Source organism: Oryctolagus cuniculus, chromosome 14 (genome assembly GCF_051225735.1).
Source record: "Oryctolagus cuniculus isolate XC-2025 breed Fujian yellow rabbit chromosome 14, ASM5122573v1, whole genome shotgun sequence".
Classification (NCBI taxonomy): Eukaryota; Metazoa; Chordata; class Mammalia; order Lagomorpha; family Leporidae; genus Oryctolagus; species Oryctolagus cuniculus.
This window is the reverse complement of record NC_142880.1, coordinates 27340945-27361807: the sequence shown is the minus strand read 5'-3', so window position 1 is coordinate 27361807 and position 20863 is coordinate 27340945. Positions and strand designations below refer to the sequence as shown.

The window sequence follows — 20863 nt, the reverse complement described above, 5'->3', positions numbered from 1 at the left end:
GTACATAATCAACCAAATTTCCCTTTCTCATTGCTTTCCTACCTAATGTAAGGTAAGTTAACAATGGTGACACTATAACATTTTTATGTTAAACTATGAAGGATGTTGTGATTACACTAGAAAATGAACCTTTAGAACTAAGAGACCAGTGAAATGCATTAAGGAGCAAACCTTTGGTTGTACTATGAATGGTTGTATCACATTAGGAATAATGTTTCTTTTTCTTGCAAAAATGAATGTGATTAAAAGTAGATGTCTATGAATGCTAAATTGTAAGTGGGTAGGTTTGCATGACTTCAGCTTTATCACAGTGGAGAGACAGGTTCCTCATAAACTTCTTCCTCTTATAATTTCCTGGTTGGAGTTAGCAATGAGTAACAATCCCTAGGCACATAAACTAACATGTCTGATATATATGTTTGAATATATGTATAGATATTTAATAGCTCACACATATAATAAACTACATACTGTTCATTATCTCATAAATTTACATTAGTACCATTTTACAAAGTATCTCTTACAGTTCTTTCATTTCTTTTTCTTTTAAGATTTATTATTTATTTGAAAGTCAGATTTACACAGAGAGAGAAGGAGAGGCAGAGAGAGAGAGGTCTTCCATCTGCTGGTTCACTCCCCAGTTGGCCATAACTGCCAGAGCTGTGCTGATCCCAAGCCAAGAGCCAGGAGCTTCTTCTGGGTCTCCCACGTGGGTGCAGGAGCCCAAGGACTTGTGCCATCTTCTACTGCTTTCCCAGGCCATAGCAGAAAGCTGGACCGGAAGTGGACCAGCTAGGATAGGAACCAGCCCCTATATGGGATGCCTGCATGGCTTCACCTTACCAGTTCCACCACAGCGCTGGCCCTTATAGCTCTTTCAATACTTATTTTGTATCTTTCTTGATGCATGTGTATGTATACATGGATAGTGATTCCCTCATTACTGCTGCAGAGTAGTCAAATATAGTACTATCATTTGTTGCCTTCCTTTTTCTCTATTGATGAGACCTACATATTTTTTTTTTTTTTGACAGGCAGAGTAGACAGTGAGAGAGAGAGAGACAGAGAGAAAGGTCTTCCTTTGCCTTTGGTTCACCCTCCAATGGCCGCTGCGGCCGGCACATTGCGGCCGGCGCACCGCGCTGATCCGAAGCCAGGAGCCAGGTGCTTCTCTTGGTCTCCCACGGGGTGCAGGGCCCAAGTACTTGGGCCATCCTCCACTGCACTCCCTGGCCATAGCAGAGAGCTGGCCTGGAAGAGGGGCAACCGGGACAGAATCCGGTGTCCCAACCAGGACTAGAACCCGGTGTGCCAGTGCCGCAAGGCGGAGGATTAGCCTATTGAGCTGCGGCGCCGGCCAAGACCTACATATGTTCTAACTCACTGTTACAATAAAGGATATCATAATAGACATCCTTGCACATCTCAATTGAAGAAAATATAACTATTTTTCCAGGACATTTACCAATATAGTGGATCATGTGTTGTAGTTCAAATACCTTCCCACTCTTATTTGCTTCTTCAACCATGGAGTCTGGAAGCTCTTGACTGTATTTCTCAGAATCCCTCTCATCTAGACTTCTACATACACATTAATTGTGCCAGTTACAAGCACTCGAATGGGTCTCCGAAGGATATCAGAATCCAATTCCCTGCATTTTTGGTCTGTTTCTTAACAAAATATCATGCAAGATAATTGAGCCTCTACTTTAGTAATAGAACAATGTTAGATATTCTCTAATATCTTCCTGCTTCTAAATTTTCCTGGTTATCATGCACATGGAATTGGACTGTTTCATGCTGCGAAGAGAATTTGTGAAGTGAGACTCCATCTGGGCATTTCAAATGGTGCATGGTATAGGATTGTGTGACAAAACCAGTACCTGGACCTTAGATTGAATATTTGGAGGTCTAATTTACCATTATTTGTGTAACGGACTAATAATTTAGAGAGAAGTTATGTAAAACAAGTCCCCAGAGACTAATATATGAAAATCAATATGCCATTACCTTAATTTAAAGTAGAACAGATACCGTGACACTTATGTTCACATTCATTTCCCATGGGCAATGTTGTATTGAGAAGTCAAATTAAAGTCAGACTATCAGTTTAAACTAAGTAACCAAAACAAAGGGTAACTTCTGTAGTCTTTATGATTATTTTTATACCCTTAATCTAGGGACCTTGATTCCCTCTATTTTATACTGACAGACCTATTACTTGTCATAGAGTTCCATTTTCAAGAGTCTGGTCTCTGCTCTGGACAGGGACCAGAGATGAACACAGTGCTAAATTGTATCTCATTGGATAAACAGCCTTTTAAATACCATGTACATAATATTTCTTGCGTGGCACTTTCTTCAGACAAAATAGCGTTCACATACGTGTGAAGGTGAGTGGTTCTCTCTCTCTCGCTCTCACTCTCTCTTTTTCCTTTCTTTCTTTTTTGGTTAAAACCATGATTTACACAGAATCCCTATAACTGTAAGGATCTTTAAGAGTAAAGAAGTCGATTTACCCTTAATGGGATTTGATTTTGATTTCTGCTATATTTTTGGAAGTATGTCAGGAAAACCTCAGACATTAAAATAACATTTGTTTGATGGCAAAATTCATTGAATTCCATTTTGTTGTTGTTAACCAGATAATGGACTTCATGATTCACATATTGATATAAAAATATACAAATTGATACTTTCTTGCAGAGTAGATTTAAGGAGATATTTTCTGTTAGCTCCAAGTACCATATTAAAATGAGATTTTACTTTGGTAATAAATAAGACAACATAATTAAAATAAATGGTGTGCTACATTATTAAAATAGTATTTAGTAGCACTTTATAGTTTTAAGACTAATTGTGCATACATAAAATGAATTGAAATCACTCATATTTACATAATCTAATTAGCTCAGGTAATATAATATGAAATAATTTTATTATGTGTATCCTAATAGTCAATATTATTAATATAAACGAGTCTCCTGTAATTCAGAATGAGTATTGAATCCATTGCTTTAAATCAAACATAGTTATAAAGTCAGAACTTAAAAGGCCTTATAAACTAAAGAGGAAATTATATCCTAATTTCCTCACCCATATTTATATTATAAAATAGAAACTTTTATTATATTTATACAGAAATTGAGATCAATTTGGTACAATGTGGATAATTGATCAAAGTAGAATTTCTTTCAATTTTGTGTTCTCATATTTGTCTGATGTCGTGAACATGATTTTAATAGCAATAAGAAGTACTCTAGTAAATGACATTACTTTGATTGATTATTAATTTATTGCAACAAGATGATTATACTAAGTATTTTTACCTAATTTGATTCTGTGACACATCTCATGAGAATAATTCTTTCCATATTCCTTTGTGTTGCTTCTTGTCCATTTGCGCATATATGACTCTGAGTGTGTATGTGTAACATTTTTTTCTTATTTTTTAGTTAAGAAGTTTGTAGTTATCTCTAATTGTATTCTCATTTTTGAGTACTCTGCATAGTAAAAATATCTTTCCATGGCTTTTAAATATCTCAATTTCGCAAGATAGGTCTATCAGGCTTTCTGAGGACAAAATTTTGGGGATTTTTTTTTTCTTCCATCAATATTTGATCTTTCCCAACTTCCAGATGCCATCTACTTGATGTCACAGAATAACTGATCAATTAAGTTTATATGCTAACATACTGGTACAGATAGACTGATTCTTTCAACTTGGTATGCTGTCAGGTGTGAAGCAATTTTGTAGATATTAGGCAATACAATAATATTGCCTATGTTCATATAATTAGTCAAGAGGACTAACATCTTTTGCATTCCTTGCATATGTAAATTTATTCTAAGAAGAAGTCTAACCTCTCCTTCGAATTATTGTTGGATCCTGTTTGACCTACAAAAACTGATTTGCCAATATACAAGGAAAAAATCATCCTGCTATTAAAAATTCAGAATAAAAAAGTTATCAAGTGAACCACATCATATGTTAAGGTTATACTCTGGGCAGCCCCTATCATTCTTCCCTCCCATCTATCTATGCAAATTAGAGTCCTCAAAATGTATCTATTAGGATTAGCAACAATAGTCCTAGTGGTTATATTGCATTATAATGAAATTGGGTGACCTTCAGGGATATGTTTTCTTCAGATATTTTATGTTTCATTATTAACATTATTATGTTACTGAGTATTTTTTCTTCAATGAAGTAATCATGTTTTAGTTAAGTTGCTCACCATGAAAAATATTCTTTTTAATTAATATATTTAAACATGGCTTTCAGACCCTCTTATCTTTTTCATTCTGTCTGCCATCTATGCATTTATTGAAAGAAGTAAGATATGTATAGTGCAAATTAATTTCATACCACACTGGAGCTGTTAAGACAGATATTCTAGTTCATTTCCAAATCCAATGCATACTAAACCTTAAAGTTAATACTGGTAAGGAGTCATTTAAATTTCTTAATTTAATTAAACTAGATTTAATTCAGTTACAAGGAGACATTTCTAGAAGTCTTTGAAAACACATGTGATGATGATATTCACGATTTTAAGAAAAATATTGTGCTGCAAATATGCTTCATTATATTGTAGAATCACTGAACGATAATGCTTCTTGAGTCCTGAATGCAATGCTCTAAGAGACAATGATTAAAAACAAATCATACAACAAACAATGAAGAGAAAAATTAACATAAAATGTGATTTTTAGATTGAACAAGAAAGCCTGGATGACACTTAAAGCTCATTGCAAAACAATATCAGCAGAGCACAAGAGAAACAGTTTACCCCAGAGGAATAAATTAAAACACACACAAAAGTTTACAGAAAAAAAAGGAACTTGAGGAAGTCAATGTCTGCTTCCTTTCTTCTAATTTCATTTCTATGAATTATGCATGGTGCCAACAATACAATGTGAAAGTTTCTATGAAGTGCCACCATGGGGTGCATGTGTGTGTGTGTGCGTGTAAACATGCATTACTGCCAAAGCTTATCCATATTCATGGAAAAAACATATAATGGCTTTTCATTCTTAACTAAACCTTCCACACTGAACCTGTCAGAGGCAGGGAACAGCGGGCCACTACGAACAGTGTCTGTGCAGTGTTCGGGCAGCACAGCCTCTGGACTTTGCCCTGCCAGTTCCAGTTCACCGACTAAAGGCATTTCACGCCTGAGACTGTGGGGACAACCTCTTGATGAGCTGACAGGGAACAATCAGAGTCTTCTTTCTGTGTGTTGGGTTCAGAATATCAATTCCCACACTTTCCCATGTTCTTATTCACTTCCTGCTGTTGTTGATTTGGGGACATTACCTCCCTACTTATTGTATAAATATTTGTGTCCATCCTGATTCTCTTGAATTGATTTTGTTTTTTATGCACTACCTTATGCATTCTTTCTATTTTTCCATTATTCTAGTATCCTACTCTATTACTCTACCTTTACAATTATAGTATCCTACTGTCAAATTGTATTTTCTACTTTCTTTACCTTCCTTATCGTCTGTCTTCTCATTCCACCTCTTATAATAATGTTAACTCATTTTCAAAATGTATTCTAAAAATATGATCTTTGTTTGTTATGTCTTTTCAAAATACACTTAGCATTTTCTCCAAATATAATATAAAGAAATGGTTCTATTGTCTTTGACATAAATTGGAGAAGAGGAAGGGCAGAGAGAGGGTTGATAATGGAAAAAAATAAACAACAATTGCAAGATGGAAATAGGATGGTCCAGTGTTCTGGAGCATATGGTGGGTGGATGAAGAAATGTGCATGAAGAGAAGAACAAACAAACACTGAGATCAAAGAATAAATGAAAAATGAGACCAAAAATAATACTGTTTGAGACGACTGGTATAGACCAGTGAAAAATTGGTACATATAAGTGCAAAGCAAATTTATTGAAATATTTGTAAAAAAAAAAAACAAAATTAGTAAAATAAAGCAATGTTCAAGGAAAGGGGTAACATTAAACACAAATGTAAAAATGCTGTTACCCTACTGATCAAAAAATCAAGGTAAAGATAAATGAACATTAAAATATGAGAGTAAATGAAAAATTACTTATAGAAATACAGTTATTTCTGAATAGCTTGCCATGAGTGATAGAATATAAGGAATTGGTGTACGGCCATACCTCCCTTCATTGTGCCTGAGGTGGTCTGATCTGGGAAGCTAAGCAGGGTCTGCCCTTAGTAGTACTTCGATGGGAGAATTTAAGGGACTGCTTCTCTATGGTGCATTCTAAGATTGCTTTCTAGTCATAAAAATGGTTTTGTATCATACAAATATTTGTAAATTATAGGGAAAGAGAAAATAGAGAATTATTCTCCAGGCCTTGCGTGATACTGAGATTCCCTGATACTCAGAAAACCAGGAAGATCATGGAATCAATGAAGACTGCAGGTCATTGACCCTTGTGTGTAGGAAACAAAGTAACTAGCCAACACTACACTTTGTTAAGTTGACACCATTTCATTCATTGGAGAAGAACTGCATAAATATCTCAAATGTAACTTACCAAGTCTCTGCTCTCATGGCCATGATGGTCACCACAGGAAGGGAAGCATTGCATGGGGAACCTGTGATGCATCATTCTCTTCTGGCTTTCTACTTTTGTATTAAACACTGGATATTTATTTTTTTAATTAAAAAAAGATAAGTTTTTGGTTTAGTAATTGATTACCTCTTATTTGTGCATACCCTGCCTTTTTTTTCCCCATGCATTTACTGTTTGAATTTTTTTTTGTTTTTTTTGACAGGCAGAGTTAGTGAGAGAGAGAGAGAGACAGAGAGAAAGGTCTTCCTTCCATTGGTTCACTCCCCTAATGGCCGCTACAGCCAGTGCTGCACTGATCCGAAGCCGGGAGCCAGGTGCTTCCTCCTGGTCTCCCATGCAGGTGCAGGGCCCAAGCACCTGGGCCATCCTCCACTGCCTTCCTGGGCCACAGCAGAGAGCTGGACTGGAAGAGGAGCAACTGGGACTAGTACCCGGCGCCCCAACCGGAACTAGAACCAGGGGTCCCGGCGCTGCAGGCAGAGGATTAGTCAAGTGAGCTGTGGCGCCAGCCCTCCCATGCATTTACTGTTTTCATACACACTACATAATATGTTCTTTTAATTTGTCCATTATTCAAGATTTCATTATTTTTATTTTCCTTATCCTCTGTCTGTCTTCTCATTTCTTCTCATTCATATGACAGCATTATTATCTTACTTTCAAAATATATTTGAGAGCTACCAAATAAAAATCACTGCTTGTACACTATCTTCCCATATCAGAGAACCTGAGTTTAAGTCCCAGCTCTGCTCCTGTTTCCAGCTTCTTGTTAATGCATTTCCTGACAGTCAGAAGGTAAAGGCTCAAATATCTGAGCCCCTGCCACCCATCTTGGAAATGTGGATTGTTTTCTCAGCTCCCAGGTCCCTGACTTGGCCTCAGACCATTGTGAGCATTTAAGGAATAGAGAAGTCAGCTGATAAGACTCTCTCTCTCTCTCTCTCTCTCTCCCCCCTCCCTCTATCCCTTCCTCCCTCAATAAATAAATTAATTAATTAATAAACAATTTTTAAATATTATACTTGAGTCTCTAATGTTTCTATTATATAATGTGTATACAAACGTTTCTATCAAATAATGTACGTTTTTCCCTCTTAAGCTCTTTGCTCTTAATTTCTTCATTTCCACAGCAAGTGAAATCAGCATATGAAAAAGATACATGCACTCCTATTTTTTTTTTTTTTTTGGACAGGCAGAGTGGACAGTGAGAGAGACAGAGAGAAAGGTCTTCCTTTGCCGTTGGTTCACCCTCCAATGGCCGCCGCGGCCAGCGTGCGGTGGCCGGTGCACCACGCTGATCCGATGGCAGGAGCCAGGAGCCAGGTGCTTTTCCTGGTCTCCCATGGGGTGCAGGGCCCAAGTACTTGGGCCATCCTCCACTGCACTCCCTGGCCACAGCAGAGAGCTGGCCTGGAAGAGGGGCAACCGGGACAGAATCCGGCACCCCGACCGGGACTAGAACCCGGTGTGCCAGCGCCGCTAGGTGGAGGATTAGCCTATTAAGCCACGGTGCCGGCCTGCACTCCTATTTTTATAGCAGCTTAATTCACAGTTGTAAAAATGTGGAATTGAACTAGATGTTCATAAGGTCATGACTGAGTAAAGAAAATGTGATACATTTACATAATAGAATATTACAAAGCCATAAAAAGTGAAATCCTGACATTTGCAACAAAATGGGTTGAACTAGATTGCATTTTTGAAAATTTGAATATTACATGCACTATCTTTATGGGACCAGCTGATAGGTACAATAACAATTCTACATATATACACAGATTAGTTTCAATACCTTAGGTCACCGAGTGTCATGTGGTTTTGTGGCAGCTCATTAGGCTATCAAAGAATGTTTGCTTCCCAGATAGTGAGCCGGAACAGAAGTTTATGAAGAAAGTGCAAGGAAAATATTAGTTTTTAAAATACACTGAGGCAACCAACCCCTTATTCATTTATGTTCTAGATTCATTGTTCACATTAAAGTACAAATACAGCACACAATAATGAAAACTTCATTATTTCTGAAAGTTGTATAGTATAGAAAAGAAAATGGTTCTATAAATATCGTAGATTCAGTATGAAAATGGGTAAGCTAAAACACAAACAACATATTTCTCAACTCTTAAACTCTGATAGTATCCCATTTTGTAGGATCTTTACTGGGAAGCATATCCCCAAATTCTGTTAGCCTCTATTTATGCTAATATGTAACAAAATATATAATATTTATTGAAAGACCCATCACTGTACCCAGCATTACCAGTACCCTTGAGTAAAATGTGTGCATTAGATTCAAAAAGTGCAGCTCAGACAGAACAAGTAATACAATTAATAGCTCAGATGATTCAAATGAAATCAGTCTGATGAAGCACTCTGTGGTTCTACTTATTTTTTACTGTTGCTGTCACAAATTTTGATAAACTCGGGAGCTTAAAGCAACACAAATGTATTACTATATCATTGTGGGGGTCATAAATCTGAACTAAATCTCACTGGGTTAGAATAAAAGGGTCGGGAAGGATGTCTTCCTTTCTGGAGGCTCAAGGGAGAATTCCTTCCCATACATTCACACTATGATTCCTTCCCCCATCTTCGAAGCTGGGAGCGGGGAACTGAGTCCTTCTCACATCACATCACTTTGATCTCAGCCAGTGCCCCAAATCTGCCACTTTTAATGACCTTAATGATGACATTGGACCCCCTTGTGTCCACTTGCTTGATCCAAGAGAATCTCCCCATCTGAAGGTCTTTCATTTAAAACATCTGCAATTCTCTTTTGCTATATAACACAACATATTAATTGATTCTAGGGATTAGGAAGCAGGTATCACTGAGGAACAAGCACTCTGCCCATTGCAGTGCTCTTCCTCACTCTGAAGTCCTGCCTAGTGAGTTCCAGTGAGTTCATATCAGGGTCTGTTTCACAATACACATATATCACAGGATATTTTTCGTCTAAATACACTTTACATCCTAATTCATTCATACTTTCACAATAATTCCAGTAATGTCATAATTGGTTGATTGTGGCACCAATGATACTTCAGGAAGATCTGATTGAGAAGATATGAAGTGGGTGAGAATATTCTCATTTTTCAAAATTCACCAGGCTCTTCTCACTCAGCCAAGTGGTGGAGCAATCAGGAACAAGTGACATCCATACTCCCTAAGATTTAATATCAGAGGTCTTTTATTCCCCAGTCTTATCATTTCTCATTGACTTTCATTCTCCTTTTATCTATTATATTTATTTGAAAGAGTAAGAGAGAGACCTAAATGACTGCAATGGTCAGGGCTAGACCAGGCAGAAGCCAGGAGCCTGAAACTCCATCTGGTTTCCCCAAATGAGTGTCAGGGGTCCAAGTACTTGGTTCATCTTCTGCTCTCCCAGGTGCATTAGCACGGAGCTAGATCACAGGTGGAGCAACTGGGACTCAAACCAGTATTCAAATAGGCTGCTGCTAACGTATCAGATGGCAGCTTAAGCCGAAGTCCCACAATGTTGGTACCCTCTCATTAACTTTCAGTCCAGAGAATGAATATGTGCCAAATTCAATCATGTGGCCTACATATCATCATAATATCTCTATGTTATTAACTGGGTCACATAACACAGTTGCCAAGATCATTATCGGAAATAAATCTTCATCCTTCAATTTTCTATTTCTTCTTTTGCTACTGCTTATTTTAATACTTCCTTGCTCTTTCTCCTCCCTTCTGTGTGCTTCACCGTACTTTGTTGGCAAACTTGTTGCATGTTAACACATTACTTACATGGCATTATATTAGCATAGTTGTAATTATTTATTTATTTATTTATTTTTTGGACAGGCAGAGTGGACAGTGAGAGAGAGAGACAGAGAGAAAGGTCTTCCTTTGCCTTTGGTTCACCCTCCAATGAGGGTTCACCCTCCAATGGCCAGCGCACCGTGCTGATCCGAAGGCAGGAGCCAGGTGCTTCCCCTGGTCTCCCATGCGGGTGAAGGGCCCAAGCACTTGGGCCATCCTCCACTGCACTCCCTGGCCACAGCAGAGAGCTGGCCTGGAAGAGGGGCAACCAGGACAGAATCTGGTGCCCCGACCGGGACTAGAACCCGGTGTGCTGGCACCGCAAGGCAGAGGATTAGCCTAGTAAGCCGCGGCACCTGACCAATTATTTATTTCTACTTATTTTTATTCAACAGCTATGAATTCCTCAAAAGTCATAGCCTGCCACTCTTTTTCATGTATATTCATGAAAAATATATTTATATATGATTTTCTTTTTTTCTTTTTTATTTCTTATATATGATTTTCAACATTTACTGTCTTAATTCAGAAAACTATTTTGTGAATCTTATAGAAATTCATAAATTATTACTGACATATCTTTCAGGTTAAATTTTTGTAGCTGTTTCTGTTTTTACCACTTTCCCAGATTTTGCTACCTGTCATAGATATTTATCTTCAGGAATATTTTTAGTTAATGATGCACCTTAAGCTCACACTAACCATACCATAGGAGTTTTATTAGTCACACAATAATTTGAATAAAAATGCTCTATACTCTACTATTTTTCTTTGAAACCTTCTGGAAAGAATAAACAACCCAAAAACCAGACATACATATGAGAACAAAAGTTTTCATAGTAACAGATAAATTGGGAAGCAAGCTGTAATTTAGTCATTGAAAGTTAAGAACACTTTGGAAGTTAAAAACTATTATTTCATTATAAAACCGGCCAGCGCTGCAACTCAATAGGCTAATCCTCCGCACACCGGGTTCTAGTCCCGGTTGGGGCACCGGATTCTGTCCCGGTTGCCCCTCTTCCAGGCCAGCTCTCTGCTATGGCCAGGGAGTGCAGTGGAGGATGGCCCAAGTGCTTGGGCCCTGCACCCCATGGGAGACCAGGAGAAGCACCTGGCTCCTGCTTCGGATCGGCGCAGTGCGCTGGCCGCAGTGCACCAGCCGTGACGGCCATTGGAGGGTGAACCAATGGCAAAAGGAAAACCTTTCTCTCTGTCTCTCTCTCACTATTCACTCTGCCTGTCAAAAAAAAATAAAACCTATCTGCTATTATACAGAAATATTCAAAAGATTTTAACATTCAGTTGACTTTTCAACACTTAAAAATGACTTTTTTTTTCTATTCTCAACAAAATAAATCTCAAACTATATTCACACAAAACCCCATTGGATTGGTATTGCATCTTTAGTGTTTTCCCATAATCTCTAATAAAAAGTATTAACATGTTCAAATTCAAGATGAAATTTGTGAATACATATCAGTTGCTTTTATTGAAATTCAAATAGGTATTTTGAACACTTATTATGGTTGTATCAATTTTAGTAGTCTTCTTTCTTTCTGTATGAGCACTGCATTAATTACCCATATCACCACAGGAACTAAAAATGTAGAAGAAGTATTAGGCAAAAACTGGGAATGTATGTATGAAACTGAATTTTGAAGATGTTGGATCAAGGAATAAAACCATGCATAACCAAATTAAGTAGAATGTTTCCGTTTATTGCATTCTTACTAGTAATATGATTTAAGATCCTGGTGAGGAGATAATATGAAGATGCTGCTATGATTTGTTCACGGGAATGGAAAATTATGTCCAACACCAAGTCCAGGATGTCTATGGTAAATCGATGAGGAAGGTGTCAGAAGTCTAAGTGATGAGCATATGATTAAATACTATTAATTATATATAATAAAATGTTATTCTCAGTGAAATAAACCAGTCTCAAAAGGACAAATACCATATGTTTTCCCTGATCAGTAGTAAAGAATAGAGTACAAAAAAATGCAAAGTATAGGAGCAAAATTGACATTTTAAGAATTTTTTCTTTCATTTTATGTCAGTTTTATGACTAGACTTTTATTTTTTAAGTTTTATTTAAGATATACAAACTCCATATATTTCGTATATACAGATATAGGAGCATAGTGATAGTTCCCACCCTACCCTCCCCCCGCCCATGCTCCCACACCTCCTCCTCCTCCCTCTCTTATTCCCTCTGTTAATTTTTAAAGATGATCAACATTTTGAGGATTTATTATTGTTTACAACCCTTGTCTCTAATGTATAGAAACAATGTTTTTTTCTTCTTACTCTTTGTTGAATACTTTACTACTTAGTGGAGGGTTAATCTTATCATTATCAAGTAAACTGAAAGTATGTTGTAAAAATTAAAAGAAAGAATATGAAAAGAAGGAGGAGGGAGGGCAGAGTGGGAAGTATCACTATACTCCTATACCTGTATATATGAAATAGATGAAATATGCTTACCTTATATAAATAATTTAATTAATAAAAAATTTTAAAAAAGCATGTTGCCTGACTATCTCAGAAGATACGTCTTTTTAAATTTTTCATTAACTATGTTTTCAGAGATGACTAGTATCACCAAGAATTTTGTGGTTGACTCATCTAGGTAGATCAGACTGAAGGATATCCTGTTACAGAATTGAGCTTAGTGATGTCAGGGGGTATAGTAAGATGCTGAAACCATAGGGGATATCCTCCTAGCTGTAGGACGCTGAGTATTCACAGTTTCATTAATAAGTGAAAAACACTTAGAGATCGATGACCACAAAGGAGAAATGGAGAAGGTTAAAAGAACACAGACTCCCTAATGATCAGCTAGGTCATTAATCAGTCTGTAAAATTAGAATGATTCAAGGATGGGTAATCAGTAATTTGAGCACAGTTCCTTCAGTAGAATAATCAAGATCAATTTTTAAATTCTATGACTGGGACTTACAATGCTGGGAAAATGTACTTTTTCTTATTCCTTCTGCTAAGTACATCTTGAATGGCACAGTGACAAATCTCTGTGCCTACCCCACACACACACCATTTTATCTCATAAATTCCAATCCAGGGGAAGTTGACAACCAGGAAGACCAACAGGTAGACACCTAGTGCAAACAAAAAGGAATTCCAACAATATACTGAGCTTTTTAGCAAAAGGCAGTCTGACAAGACAGAATCCTCTTAGACAATAACTATTTTACCCTAGAAAATACCACAGGGCTGGAAAAAAAAAAATAGTGTTCCCATACTCATCTCTGCTAGTGCAAGCTGAGGGACAGTTGGGCTTCCACTCATGAAAGGCTAGACAATGCACTCCAACCCCACTTATTGGGTGTCAGAAATGGCCAAGAAGGAAGCCAGGACTTTCATCCCAGCTAGACTGTAAGGACAAGTTATTTTCTCTCAACATAAATGGAGACTGACTTCTACTCTCATCTGGAATGAGGCATCCCCACTTCTTCACCCCTAGAGTGAGCAATGATCCTAGAAATTCAGACACCAGGGTTGGCTCTGTGGTGCAGTAGGTTAATCCTCCGCCTGGGATGCTGGCATCCCATATAGGTGCTGATTCTAGTCCCAACTGCTCCTCTTCTGCTGAGAGGATGGGTCTCTCTGCTATGGCCTGGGAAAGCAGTAGAAGATGGCCCAAGTCCTTGGGCTCCTACATCCACATGGGAGACTTGGAAGATGTTCCTGGCTCCTGGCTTTGGATCAGCACAGCTCCAGCTATTGTGGCCATTTGGGGAGTGATTCGGTGGATGGAGGACCTTTCTCTTTGTCTCTCTCTCTCAGTGTCTGTGACTCCACCTCTCAAATAAATAAATAAATAAAATCTTTAAAAAAGAGAGAGAGAGTCTAAAGTTCAGCAGAGATAAAGCAAATACAGCTGCAGGAGAATGCCATTGTCCTCACTGGCTTTGAATCCATCTAGTCTGTATTTGCTCCAGAGTCTGTTTTGGTCCAGAAAAAGAGCTCCCATTTTCTCTTTCCATTCCCAAAGCCCCATACCTGAGCTGCAGTGGAACAGTCAATGCTAAATCCCACTCTGTCCCGGGAGGAGAGCAAGTAGCCCTGTCACTACCAGAAGCTCTCAAAGCAAGAGCCAAGGGATTTTAGAGGATGATCACTCACCTTTGCATTCTTTGCAGCTGCAGAATTTTGGGGGCATGATCCTGGGAGCCACGTTTGCTCTCTCAACATGCTCTAGAGAAGTTCTCCTCTGCTTTCTGGGATTCAGTGCCTGCAACAGCCAGGACACAAGCCCAGAAGGGCAGATCTGAAGAAGTTCCCTTCTGCATCTCTTAGTACAGTATACCAGGATCGAGGCATACATCCCAATATGACCTTTGCATGCTCTGTGGGGATTGGGCACATTCCATTCTGTGTGCTGTATCTCTGGAACTGTGGTTGTTGATACTATAATCCCTGAACTAACCAGCACTCACCTGTGTGACTTGGAGGGCCCTAATCTGTGTTCCTCTGCTTGTGGTAACTAGATAAAAATCCCCAGCACAATCTGCACTTGTGTTAGATCTGAGTGAGGACCCCACTGAATCTTGCAGTTTGGGTAGTGGACAGTTATGCTGCTGCTAAACTTTCCGGGGACACCTGTGATCTCTTGTGGAGGCCTGAGGAAGTCCCCATGTGTATTCTTTTTCTCCAAGCATGCATCTGTTAGTGCACAATCCCCATGTGGGATCTGTTAAAGCATCCTTTAAATCCTGCAGCTCTGGGATTATAAGCAATAGGGCTATGTTCTACAGGGCCACCTAAATTCATCTTTAGGGACATGGTAAGAACTTCACTGCATCCTATAACTCTGGATCTGTGACTGTGCTATAAATCCCAGGGACACCTATACTCTCCTGTGACCCCTGGGGAACTTCTGTGCATCCTATTGATCCAGATTTGCACAGGCTACTGCACAATCACCAGCATAACCTATGCTCAACCTGTGGGACATGAATAAAGTACTCTCTAAGTCGACACTATCCTCCCCAGAGTGATCTGAGTTCTCACTCGGCACCAGGGGAAATCATATCTGCATTCTACTGTTTCAGACCCATACCTACAAGTTTAAAATCCCCAGGATAACCTGCATGTGAAATATGAGACTGGGCAAAGGAGTATATTTCATTCTATAGCTATGAAACTCTGACTGTTGGCTCCGTAAGTCCCGGGAACACTGTGCCTGTCCTATGTGACCTGAGAGAGTCTCTACCTCCTATCAAATGCTGAAGACACATGAGTGCCATTGCAAAATCTCTGGCATAATATATGCTTCTCCTGTGGGATCTGGACAAAGAACCCTACTATCCCTGCTGCTCCATGACTGTGATAACTAGTAATGTATTCTTTGGCGTCACTATAACCAACCCTGTAGGACCTAGGGAAGATCATACTTGCCCAAACCTGGCAATATACAGTCCAGAATATCTTTTCATTCTGTAGAACCAGGTAGAGGACCCTATCACATCCTTCAGTGCTGCAACTAGGGCATTTTGTGCTACAAACCCCAGTAGCATCCACCTCTATCATCAGGATCTCTGGAAGTTTCTATCAATATCGCAGGGTTCCAGAGCCAAAGTTTTTGGTGCCCAGAGTCCCATAATCATTGAGTCGCCTGGCAGGACAAAGTAGACATTACTCTCTGTCCACTGTACCAGGAACATGGATACAGCCTTCACAAACCCCAGTCTGATTGGCATCAACCCTGGGGACTGAAGAAACACATCTCTGGAAGCCCATTTCCATTTCAAAGTCACAGTACTACCTCACTACATGCTGAAGACTAGACACTAATGACCCTTAAAGACACTGCTGACCCTGACCACAGCTGGAGAAATCACTCAGAGGTTACACTTCAAGGCTTACCTAGAAACAATTCTAAAGCAACTACCCAACTGACACCAAATATGTTTTCCAACAAAACCTATACCATAAAAAGGAAGGAAGAGTTACATCACATATGCAGATGTTGGTGTAGGGACAAAGGAAACATGAAGAAGCAAGAAAGAATGACAACTCAAAAAAAAAAAAAACAGTTATCCAGAAATATATCCCAATTTGAAGGAAATCTTTGAAATGTCTGAAAATACTTTAAAAACAACCTTAAGGAAACTAATTGAGGTATAATAGCATAGAGATAGACGACTCAAAGGCATGAGGAAGACAATGTACGTTTTGACTGAAAAATTCAATGGAGATGAAGATCATTATGAAAAACGCATAGTAGATTTTAGAACTGAAAACTTAAATCAATGCAATTAAATCTGCAACTGAGATCTTCAACAACAGAATAGGCTAAGCAGAAGTAAGAATTTTTTATTTTGAAGTTAACACTTTTGAAATAGCTCAGAAAAAAATGAGAAAAGGATTACAAAGAATGAAGAAAGACTATGGGATATGCAAACACCATTAGGCAAATATTCATATTATTAGAATGGCTAAGGGAGAAGGAAATAGGAATTGAGAACCCAATGAAGATAATAATAGCTGAAAACTTTCCAAGTCTAAAAGGTATTCAAACTTCCAGATACAGGAAGCTCAAAGGATCCCAACCAGATTCTACCAAAAGATTTTATTCAGGTCATATTATAGTCAAGTTGTCAAAACTCAAAAAGAAGAGAATCCTAGAGACAGAGAAAGACATCAATTAAACCATAAGTAAAAACTTCTTTTTTTAATTTTTATTTAATAAATATAAATTTCCAAAGTACAGCTTTTGGATTACAGTCTCTTTTTCCCCACATAACCTCCTTTCCACCTGCAACCATCCCATCTCCTGCTCCCTCTCCCATCCCATTCACATCCAGATTCATTTTCAATTATCTTTATATACAGAAGATCAATTTAGTATATACTAAAGAAAGATTTCAACAGTTTGCACCTACAATGAAACACAAAGTGTTAAGTACTGTTTGAGTACTAGTTATACCGTTAATTCACATAGTACAACACATTAAAGACAGAGATCCTACATGGGGAGTAAGTGCACAGTGACTCTTGTTGTTGATTTAACAATTGACACTCTTATTTATGATGTCAGTATCACCCAAGGCTCTTGTCATGAGTTGCCAAGGCTATGGAAGCCTCTTGAGTTCACCAACTCCGATCTTATTTAGACAAGGTCATAGTCAAAGTGGAAGTTCTCTCCTCCCTTCAAAGAAAGGTACCTCCTTCTTTGATGGCTCATTCTTTCTGCTGGATCTCACTCACAATTTCAGGCATGGAAAGCAAGACACTCTGGCCAAAAAAAAAAAAAAAAAAAAAAAAAAAACCAAACAAACAAACAAACAAAAAAACAAAAACAAAAACACCTTCTTAATAGCAGCAGAAGCCTTACAAACCACTAGAAAGTGGAATGATATCTCCAAGGTATTGAAAGAAGAAAAAAGGAACTTTCAACCAGGAATATTATATCCAACAAAATCATCATTTAGAAGTGAAGAAAAAATTTAAATGTTTCACAGATAAGCAAAAACTTGTGGAATTCATCATCACCAGACCAGCGCTATCAGAAATTTTGAAGGAAGTCCCACATTACAAATAACCATCATAAAAACACATGACAGCAAGAATCCCTAACAGAGCAGACACACAAAATAGAAAGAGAAACCAACTTTATCATGAAAGAAAGCTATCAGGCAAACAATAAGCGTTAGAAACAATAAGAGTTAGAAAGAAATAGAGACTATAAAATAGTAAGCAACCAACAAAACAATAGGAGTTAGTTCTTATTAACCTTGAATGTAAATCAATTACATTTCCCAATCAAAAAATAAAGGTTGGTTAAATGCATAAAAACAGGAAGACCCAACTATATTATGCCTACAATAAACCCAATTCACAGGTAAAGGTATAAATAAACTCAATGTGAAGGGATGGAAAAAAGAATACTATGTGAATAGAAACCAAAAATAAGCAGGATTAGCTATATTCATATAAGATAATTCACAATGAAAAATAATATAAAGATGAGACAAATACAGATATAGTATATTGATAGAATATCAACTCAACAAGATAATATATTAGTCATAAATATATCTGTATATATTATATATATGCCCTACAAAATACCCCCCAAATATATAAAGGAAATATTACACCAAAATGGAGAAATAGAATCCAATACAATTTTTTTAATAGTGGGGGACTTCAGCACTCCACTCTCATCAATGAACAGATCATCGGGAAAAATTTCATGAAATATACAGAGGAATTGAACTGTACTATAGAGCAAATGAACCTAACATTTATTTACAGAATGTTTTACCCAAGAGCTACAGAATACAAATCGATCTCATCAGCACATAGAATATTTTTGGGGATAGACCATCTATTAAGCCGCAAATCAATTCTCTGTAAATTTTTAAAAATTTAAATCATGAGGCTCTCATTGTGTCATGGTAGTTTAAGATTCCGCCTGCAATGTCAGCACTCCATATGGATGCCAGTTCAAGACCGACTGCTCCACTTCCAATCCAGCACCCTGGTAATGTACCTGGGAAAACAATGAAAGGTTGCCCAAGTGCTTGGTCCCCTGAACCTATGTGGGAGACCTGGAAGAGTCTTCAGGCTCCGGGCTTTGACCTGGCCCAGCCCTGGCTGTTGAGGCTATTCGGGGAGTGAACCAGTGGAAGAAAGATCTCTCTGTCTCTCTCTCACTCTCTCTGTAACTCTGTCTTCCAAATAAATAATAATAATAATAGTAAAAACCTTTTAAACAATTTATATCATACCATGTGGCTTCTCATACCACAAAGGATTAAAACTAGAAATCAACAACAAGAACAATGGGCAATTTACAAACACATGGAAAGTGGAAAGTGAACAAGATGCTCTCAAATAATCAATGAATCATCGAAGAATTTTTTTTACAAAAAATCAGGTTTCTCAACCCTGCAGAAAACAGTGTCTCCACTGTTCCTGCCACTGCCACCCTGATGGTGCTGCCCACGTATGTAGATTTTGGCAGATATGACAGGGATGTCTTCACTGAGGGCCGTAAATTTGGCTTATTCAAATTTTATTTGAAAACAAAGTCTGAGAATGGATTGACATTCACAAGCTATGACTCAGTCAACACTGAGACCACCAAAATGATGGGCAGCCTAGAAACCAAGTACAGATGGATCAAATATGGCCCGATTTTTTTTTTTTTTTTACTGTCAGAATTAGACAGTGAGAGAGAGAGAGAGACAGAGAGAAAGGTCTTCCTTCCATTGGTTCACCCCCCAAATGGCCGCTACGGCCAGCACTGTGCTGATTCGAAGCCAGGAGCCAGGTGCTTCCTCCTGGTCTCCCATGCGGGTGCAAGGCCCAAGCACTTGGGCCATCCTCCACTGCACTCCTGGGCCACAGCAGAGAGCTGGATTGGAAGAGGAGCAACTGGGACGGAATTTGGCACCCCAACCGGGACTAGAACCCGGGGTGCTGGTGCTGTAGGTAGAGGATTAGCCAAGTGAGCCATGAAATACGGCCCGATTTTTACAGAAACACACTGGCACTGATATCACCATGGAAGACAAGGTTGCCATTGGACTGAAGCTGACCTTCAACTCATCCTTCTCACCTGACACTGGGAAATAAACCACTACAATCAAGACAGGGTACAAGTGGAAGCACATCTACCTGATATATGCTGCGGATTTCCACATCATCGGGCTTTCCATCCAGGGCGCTCTCTAGCTGGGATATGAAAGTTGGCTGGCTGGCCACTAGATTACCTAGTGCAAAGTCCCACGTAACCCAGAGTAACTTTGCAGTGGGCCACAAGACTGATGGATCCCATCTTCAAACTGGTGTGTATGAAAGCACAGAGTTTGGCAGCTCCATTTAGTAGCAGCTTAACAAGAAGTTGGAGTTTGCTGTCAATTTTGCCTGGACAGCGGGAAGCAGTAACACTTCAGAGTAACAGCCCAGTATTAGTTTGTACTTGATGTCCCCTTCTTAGGTTAAGTGAACCATTCAAGCCTGCAAGATTAGACTATACTGAGACCCTGAATCCTAGTATCAACTTGATGCTGGATGTCAAGAGTGTCAAGACTGGTGGCCACAAGCTTCATTTGGCACTGGAATTCCAAGCATAAATGAGCACTGTACAGCGTTTAATTTTAAGCTATTTTGCACCATAACTATCTTCAGAGTTTACTGTAGCTTTTAATGTTGTGTGTCTGGCATGCAAATAGTGGTCAATATTATGTTAGACTCCTAGGTTAGGAATAGCTCAACTTTAAGGTGTGACATCGCAGAGGTATAGAAGAAACTTGACTCCAAGAAAAGGTCCTTGCAGCTTCAGACTTGGGGGGGGGGGATTAGTGACCCCTCTGGGGAAGTCCAGTTTCTTTCTTTTTTTTTTTTTTAAAGCAGCAATGGATACAAGTAGAAACTGCCAATGTGTAGGCATTTTGTAAGTTTACACTGAATAAATGAATGAAATTGTGACTGCCTGGGAATTGAGCCTTAGTTTCTTGGCTCCTCTCAATGA

The 20863-nt window shown here is 38.6% G+C and overlaps 1 pseudogene; it reads left to right on the top strand.

The window, feature by feature from the left end:
* Positions 1 to 20465, top strand: part of LOC127492807 (non-selective voltage-gated ion channel VDAC1-like) — an 84649-nt pseudogene extending 64184 nt beyond the window's left edge.
* The last annotated feature ends 398 nt before the right edge of the window (positions 20466 to 20863 follow it).